Raw genomic sequence first — 8,483 nt, forward strand, 5'->3', positions numbered from 1 at the left:
TAGACATTTCTGATTTTGTTTTGAAGTGTTTGATATGTCAACAAGTGAAAGAAGAACACCAAGTGCCTTCGGGGTTACTTCAGACAATCTTGATACCTGAACGGAAATGGGATCGAATTACGATGGATTTTGTATCTGGGTTGCCATTATCGCCAAGTAAGAAAGATGCGATTTGGGTCGTTGTTGATAGATTGACAAAGTCGGCTCATTTTATTCCTGTACGTACAGATTATTCACTGGACAAACTAGCTGAATTGTACATTTCTCAGATCGTAAGGTTACACGGGGTACCTATTTCTTTTGTGTCGGATAGAGATCCGAGATTCACATCACGATTTTGGAAGAAATTGCCAGAAGCTTTGGGTACCAAGTTGCATTTTAGCACTGCTTTTCATCCCCAGACTGATGGTCAATCTGAGCGGATAATTCTGATACTCGAGGATATGTTGAGATGTTGCATCCTTAAGTTTAGTGGTTCATGGGAACGATATTTACCTTTGGTTGAATTCGCATACAACAATAGTTTTCAATCAAGCATTAAAATGGCACCTTACGAGGCTTAGTACGGTCGTAAATGCCGTACACCATTGTTTTGGACTGAGCTTAGTGAAAGTAAAATCTTCGGGGTTGATTTGATTAAAGATACTGAGCAAAAAGTAAAAGTAATCCGTGAAAGTCTGAAGGCAGCTTTGGATCGTCAGAAGTCGTATGCGGATTTAAAACGAAAAGAAATTGAATATCAGGTTGGAGACAAAGTATTTCTTAAAGTTTCACCTTGGAAAAAGGTGCTCAGATTTGGCCGTAAAGGCAAATTGAATCCGAGGTTCATCAGGTCGTATGAGATATCAGAACGAATTGTTCCAGTCGCATACAGATTGATTTTACCCCCTGAACTTGAAAAGATTCACAACGTTTTTCATGTCTCGATGCTTCGACGTTATAGATCCGACCCATCGCACATAATTAACCCATCAGAGGTTGAAATTCAATCTAATTTAAGTTATGAAGAAGAACCGATTCGTATCCTAGCTCGCGAGGTGAAAGAGTTGCGAAACAAAAAGGTTCCGTTAGTAAAGGTGTTATGGCTCAAACACGGGATCGAAGAAGCTACATGGGAAACCGAGAAATCTATGAAAGAACGATACCCAAATCTATTCACTGGTAAGATTTTCGGGGACGAAAATTCCTTAAGAGGGGGAGAGTTGTGACAGCCCTAATTTGGCCCTAGTCAGAAAGTGGTTTCGGGACTACAAAACCGAGTCATAAAAAGAATTAACTGTTATAATCTATGCTTACTGTATGTGTACATGCACGTGCGAAAGTTTCATGTTTTAATTTTATCATTTGTATGTGAAATAAATTAAATAGGACTCATGTGAAATAAATGTGAAAGATGATAGGTTAAACTCAAAGTGGTGTAATAATGCATGTTAGAAAAAGGATAGGTTTGCATGTCAAATATCCATTTTTGACAATTAGTGGCCGGCCATGATGAAGTGATATATAAAAATATGTATTAATTATTAGTTAATGGCTTTATATGTTATAGTATAGATGAATAAAATGAAAAGAATAATAGAAAGAATGGGAAGAAAACAAAGTCTTAACTTTGTTCTTCTTAGCCGAACCAAAAGGGAGAAAAAGGGGAGCAAACATTCGGCCATTTGAAACCTAAGGAAGGTTAGTAAATCAAGTTAGATTTTTGAAATTCTAGTTTGTTTTAGGTTACTCATCATGCTACTTACTTAGCCCATGCCAAAACTTTGAATTTGGATGGTTGAATTGAACATTCGGTTATGGTAGATAAGAAAGGAATTTGATTTTTATCTTTAAGTTTTGATGAAGAAATTGTTGATGAAAGAAGTTGATCTTGTTAAAAACTATAATTTCTAATACTCATATGTGTAATAGTCGAACATAGACTTTGCTTAATGTCTTGAACAAATGCCGATTAGGTGTTTTGAAATGGATAAATTAGGTGCTTGATTTCCTAAAGGTTCGGCATAGTACATGATATTTTTGTTAGTATGATTTCGAAGAATTTGAGTAATGTTATGTATAAGTAAAATTATTAGGTATGGTCTTGGCGGTATATATGTACAATTGATCTATTTAGCTAATAATATCTAGGGTGATAAATAATTAAATAATATGTATACAAAGAATGTGTGAAAGAGTGAATTGGCAATAATCTCTTTAGGACAGCAGCAGTAAAGTGATTTTGGAAAAATCACTATAAATTGTGGGAGTTGAGTTGGAAGCTGAATAAATTATGTAATTAAATCTTGATGAGTCTAGTTTCTTATAAAAGAAACTATAAAAGAAAAAGAATTGCCAATAATGAGATAATTGAAATAATGTGGGACAGAGTCAAAATGCCTTCTAGATCCCCTGTTCTGTTTTTATAAAATCACTATAAAACGTATAAAAATAGTCAAATGATGAAATTTATATGCTTAGACTCCTTGATGAGTCTAGTTTCAAATGAAATAAACAAGGACATTTTTTCAATTCTGTACAATGATAAATTTATTTCGTAGTCAAGGGTGGTCAGATTAGTCAAACAGTGAAACAAGGGAAACTTTAAGAAAAATCTGGTACTGATTGACCAAACTAAAAATTCTGAAAATTTTATGGATAAAATATATATGAGTCTATTTTCAGGGAAAGTTTACAGAAATTGATTTGGAGTTTTGTAGCTCCAGTTATAAATAATTTAGTGAGTGTTGCTCAGGAAGACAGCTTATTGTGAATTTGTGATTATGAGGTAATCATTGATAAAAATTTGTTAAGGAGTTGCTTAATGTTTTCTTATAAGCTTACTATAATCTGTATGTGTGAAATTCGAATATATATGTATCATATTCTAAAAATAATATTTGAATAGTCGATTAATGATTAGTTTAAAATTTGTTGAATTAAAGCTCAAGAGCATAGGGGGCAATTTCGAATAAGGGAAAAGAGAAAGCAATCGAGTAGCCTATCCGCAGTTGTTCAAATAAATCCGAGGTAAGTCTTTGAGTAATGGAACTTAGCTTATAATTTGATTAAGCAATGTTATATATTTATATATATAGCACAATAAATAAATTGTGACCTGATGGTTTCTCTTGATTTACATATTGAAATAAATGGGTAGTGCATCGGCTTGTAGTCGAATGGTTATAGAAAATCATGTAGAGTAGCGAAACGGAATCGTGTTATTTGTATGAGCTATTGAGCCGAAAATGGAATGATGGATAATTATGTTGTGTTTGTGATCTAATAATGTAAATAAATTGTTAATGATTTATAATATAAATATATTTTGTGCATGACAATTGAGGATTATATCCGGGTTAAGTCCCGAAGGCATTCATGCTGGTTGTTATTTTCGGGTTAAGTCCCGAAGGCTTTCGTTTTGGTTGTTATTCCCGGGTTAAGTCCCGAAGGCATTCGTGCTGGTTATTATTTCCGGGTTATGTCCCGAAGGCATTCATGCTGGTTGCTATTTCCGGGTTAAGTCCCGAAGGCATTTGTGCTTGTTGTTACATCCGGGCTAAATCCCGAAGGTAATTGGGTTGGAAATGTACGATCTTGTCGCAATAATTTCTATTGATGGGCTTACAACCCTAAGATGATCAGGTATGCACCGTATATACATTGAAATTAAGTTAAGATTGACTATGAGCATGTAAGTATATGGGTTGGAGTGTGAAGTAACATAAGTATGTGATTTTTGCTTATTTGCATTTATTTAGCCTTGTAATCGAATTAGATGTATTCGGCATAATTATGAGGTTAGTTGGGTAAAAAGAGATTATCTACATACGAATTCGTGTTTAAGGAAAAATTTAAGATGACATGAATGAACAATAGGGGTATATTTAATCATGACTACATTTAGTCAGAAAGATGATGAGCCTTATGAATGCTATGCTTTAGTTATAAATGATTTCATTACTTAAGACTTACTAAGCATCGAAATGCTTACTCTTTTTGCCTTCATTCCCTGTTTTATAGATTTTGTTCGTGAACTATCGGACTCGGGAGATCCAAAGTCGAAGTCGTCCACACTATCTAAACCTTTCGGTACTCTTGTAAATGAACCTTGATAATGGCATGTATAGGATTGACTTTTGATGTTAATTACGTATCTTTTTGGTGATGTATATATGTATAGCCATGCGAAAATGGCTTGTTAAGTTATTATATGCGCTCCACAAAATTAATGTGTATGTGTGGATGATAATTGATTAATATTTTAAATGTTTTGATGTGAATTAAACTTAGGAATGAATTAAGGTACTATTTAAATTGAGAAGATTGCTTTGCATAGTGTATAAACGAAATTCAAATTCAATGGTATGCTATCGGAAATTACCTGAGTATTGTCAAATGAATTTTCGTACTTATTTAGTAATATTTCTTACCCCTCCGGCAACGGATATGGGTTAGGGGTGTTACAACTATAGCCATTTTGCTTTTGAAACATTATCATTAGCTGGCTCATTTGGTCATAAAGACTATCCATTCAGGATTCAAGTCGTCCACACATAGATTGGACTTATCTGATATCCATCTTTTTTTTTCATCTCCTACTTTAGTCAATTGAATCTTTAACCACATGCAGCATGGTTGTCACCCACAGCTCGTTGTTGCAACGGTGGAGGTTGATAAGAAAGATTTGATTGAGTTTGGCCTTGGTTTACACCTCCTTGGTTACCTCCCCATTTAAGGTTTGGATGATCCCTCCAACTAGGATTATAAGTGCTTGATTAGGGATTTCCACCCTTATTACTTACGTACCTTATTTCCTACAGTCAGTTCTCGTATTGTAGCTCTACTTTTGTTGGCTTGACGGTTGGCTCCAAGCGATTGAGCTTTTTTAGGATTCATTGGTATTGTTCCTCATTTGTAGTTTTTACCATTGGAGGTTTTGTTTGTACATGAATCTCTCATTGGGCCACATGTATGAATTCATGACCATATTTTTAATGATTTTATAAGTACAGTCATATGTATGGAACATGAGAGATCCACTAAATGCTCTGTCTAGGTTAGATCTAATGCTTCCGTCAACACCGTTATAAAATATTTGGATCTAGAGCCACACTTACAATCTATGGTGTGGTTATTTCCTTAACATCATCTTAAAACACTCACATGCCTCGTATAGGGATTCAGCTTCAAATTATTTAAAGGTTGTGATTTCCTGCCTTAACTGAATGGTTCGACTAATTGAGAAAATTTGTAGAGAATTTTTTCCTCTAAATCATTCGATGTAGTGATGGAACCTAATTCTAATGAGTCTAACCAATCAGTTGTGTTGTCACATAAGGAGAACGGGAATAACCGAAGACGCATTGCATCATCGGATACCTGTTATACTTGAAGGTATCATATAGTTGAAGGAACTGCTTCAAGTGTTGGCTTGGGTCTTCAACCATATTCCCTTTGAATTGCAGTGTGTTTTAAATCATCTGGATCGTGGCCATCTTTATCACAAAATTTTTGGCATTAATCATTGACCGCTCAATGTTTCCTCACACTGAATCTAAGGTAGGTAAGACATACTTACACAACATTCATTAAGTCATGGGGACTTTTACCCGATTATTTCCTTGTGGCTCTCATGACTCTTCAAACAATGGATTTTCCCAGGGAAAATTTATTACCGCGGGTGGATCATTGTCCATTACTTGACGGTTGCACCTGAGTATTTGCTTCAAATTTGGGAAAGTTTTTATAAGAGTGTTGGAGCTTCGGGTCATAAACGACCTGAGAAGAAAATAAAAATAAAAATAAATAAACAAAAATTTAAAATTGTATATATAGGTCTTAATGTTCCTATTAATCTTATTAATTGTGAAAATTTTATTTTCAAAATTTAGTATCAAAACCTCCCCAACAATGGCGTCAACAACTTAATCGACTATAAACGCACTATCATATATAGAATAAATATAACACCAAAAATTTAAGAATGAAGAATGCAGTGTTTGTGAGTGCACTTGTCAAATTGTAATATAGCTTTTACAACAAAATACTTAGAAGTATTCCAAGGATCGTACCTAAGGGAGGATGGAATAAATAATGAAAATAATTTTTACAATAATAAGTTTAGGTAGTAATAGTTAATTCTTATATTACGATAAATCATAAAATAAGTTGAAAAGATAAAAATAAATAATTAAATACAAACAATGGAATAAATCAATAAACCAATCAGGAAGATTAACTCGCTTTAGGGTTTGAAACTAATTTTAGATTAGGGTTTCAGGGTGGATTAGTCATCGATTAATCAATTATCACCTCTCGACATCTAATTAACTAATCAATTGGTTAATACTCATTTATCTCTTGACCTCACTTTCTCAACCAAGATAAATTATGATTTAATCAGTTTGACTTATCTCCCGACCTCGTCTATCCTATGATAACTTATTAGGGTTGTCAAGCCTAACAATTTAAGAACACATACTTTATACCCACTAATACCTCTCAAGAAACCCTAAATCCTCTATTAATCACATCCCCATCTACTCATTAATATCCCTAAGGGATTTAGCCACTCATGTTATTCATGGTCTTTCTCTCAATTGAATAAATCATGTAAAGGACACAATTGATTCAGAAGCGAAAAGGGAATTCAATAATCGTGGATTGAATATCAAATGGGGAACAAAGTAAATCTCTTAATTGGAGTGAAGACATAAAATAAATGCAAAAGAAAATATAAACTAAAATACTTGAATTAAATAAATAAACTCTTGAATCAAAACTTATTTTAAGAGGAAAACAAGAAATTATTTAAAAGCTGAAAAGAAAATAAACTAAATCTACTCCTAAACTACTAGGGGTTTTTTAAGACGTCTAAGATGACTTGGTCACGTCAATCCCCTAATGTCTTATTTATAGAGGTGTTGGCAGCCTAAATTAGGTCTTTGATATGTCCTAGGTCTTCAAATAAATTTTGTTACTCATACGAAAATATCCTCGATAAGCTTGGGTAGCACGTCGGCCTTGTGGTACACCACACCCCTTGTGTGGTGCATCACGACATGCAACTTCAGCCTAATATTGTTATTTTGGTACATTGATGTCCCTAGAAGCTTGTGCATCACTCGACCCTTGCTTCCACATCATTTGGGCCTTTATGTCTTCATCGTACACACTCAATTGAACCAATTAGCACAACCTAAGGTCCATGTCAGCCTATTGGGTCACAACACCTAAAAAATATGTTAAAAAACACTTTTTTTATTAAATTTCTATATCAAGGCCTAATTACTAAAAACTAAATTAAAATACAAAATTTCTTATAAAACAAACTCCTTAAGTGTGGAATTGACCCGAATTGACTACTACATTTGACGACAGATCATACACCCATTAAACTTGTGATATATACAATCATTAACAAAATCCATCTCAGAACGGAATGAGATAATCACTTGGTGAATATTGTAATACCATTGACAAGAGGCCTACTTAAGCCTATAAATAGATTTCTTAAATTTACAAACCATTGACTTTCTAATAATGAGCACAAAGTTTTATGGTTGCACCATATAAACTATATTATCAATGTTACCATTGAGAAATGAAATCTTGACATCCATCTAATGTAGCTCAAGGTCAAAATATATCAGTTTCAGACGATTTTCTAATTATGTGCAAGTGTACACAATTGTGATAATGTAACATCCCAAAAATCAAGGTTTAGTATAATCGGGTTTGTGAATAGAGAGAGAGTGGTCATGCCTTAATTTTTGAAATTTATCTATGCATTTTAGGAAATAAATGAGGTATTGGTTTGTTGGTTAAGTGTTAGTGAAATGTTCCTTGAAACCTAAGTTCAAATCACTTCTCTCTCACCATTTTTATTATTTTGTAAATTTTTCCTTAAAATCTTATTTCAAAATTATATCAATAATGATTTATTGGATTGATGGTTAAACATTAGTGAATTTATCCTTGAGGTCCTAACTTCAATTCCATTCCCATGCAAATAATTTAATTTTTTGACAAAAACCCCTTGTTTTAATGTGTGGGCCATCCAGGCCTAGTTAACCTAGGTATAAATATTAATCTTTCACTAATAATCAGCCTTCAATCATCATCCTCACTACCCTAGCCATTCATCTCCTCCTGTCCTTCTCTTTGATTTTATTTTTTTTCTTGTCCTCAATTGTTGTCATCACCTACACCTAGTTTTACCATCTTTCTCTTTTTTTCTTTTTCCCACAAGATTTGTTAACATATTCCAAACCATATTGATGTAATTTTTACTCATTACAATCATCCCCAATTCTAAAATCTTGAACTCCAAGATTGATCCTAAGCATTGCCAAGAAAGTGCCATTGTCGTTCCCCTCGACTAGCTTGGGTAAGGACTCTTTTCTCTTCAATTTCTTGATTAATTTTGTCAATTAAAAACCAAAATTTATAGATCTAGAATTTTAGGGATTTTAAATGATTTCAAAGGTATTTTTTTCAGA

At 33.5% G+C, this 8,483-nt stretch overlaps 1 non-coding gene across 1 annotated transcript; it reads left to right on the top strand.

Moving 5' to 3' along the window:
* The first annotated feature begins 5,099 nt into the window (after nt 1-5,099).
* Nucleotides 5,100-5,205, top strand: LOC121206730 (small nucleolar RNA R71). Its single transcript, XR_005901908.1, has one exon. It is a non-coding gene; the product is annotated as a small nucleolar RNA R71 (small nucleolar RNA).
* Nucleotides 5,206-8,483: the final 3,278 nt, after the last annotated feature.

The sequence above is a fragment of the Gossypium hirsutum genome, chromosome A01 (assembly GCF_007990345.1).
Source record: "Gossypium hirsutum isolate 1008001.06 chromosome A01, Gossypium_hirsutum_v2.1, whole genome shotgun sequence".
NCBI lineage: Eukaryota > Viridiplantae > Streptophyta > Magnoliopsida > Malvales > Malvaceae > Gossypium > Gossypium hirsutum.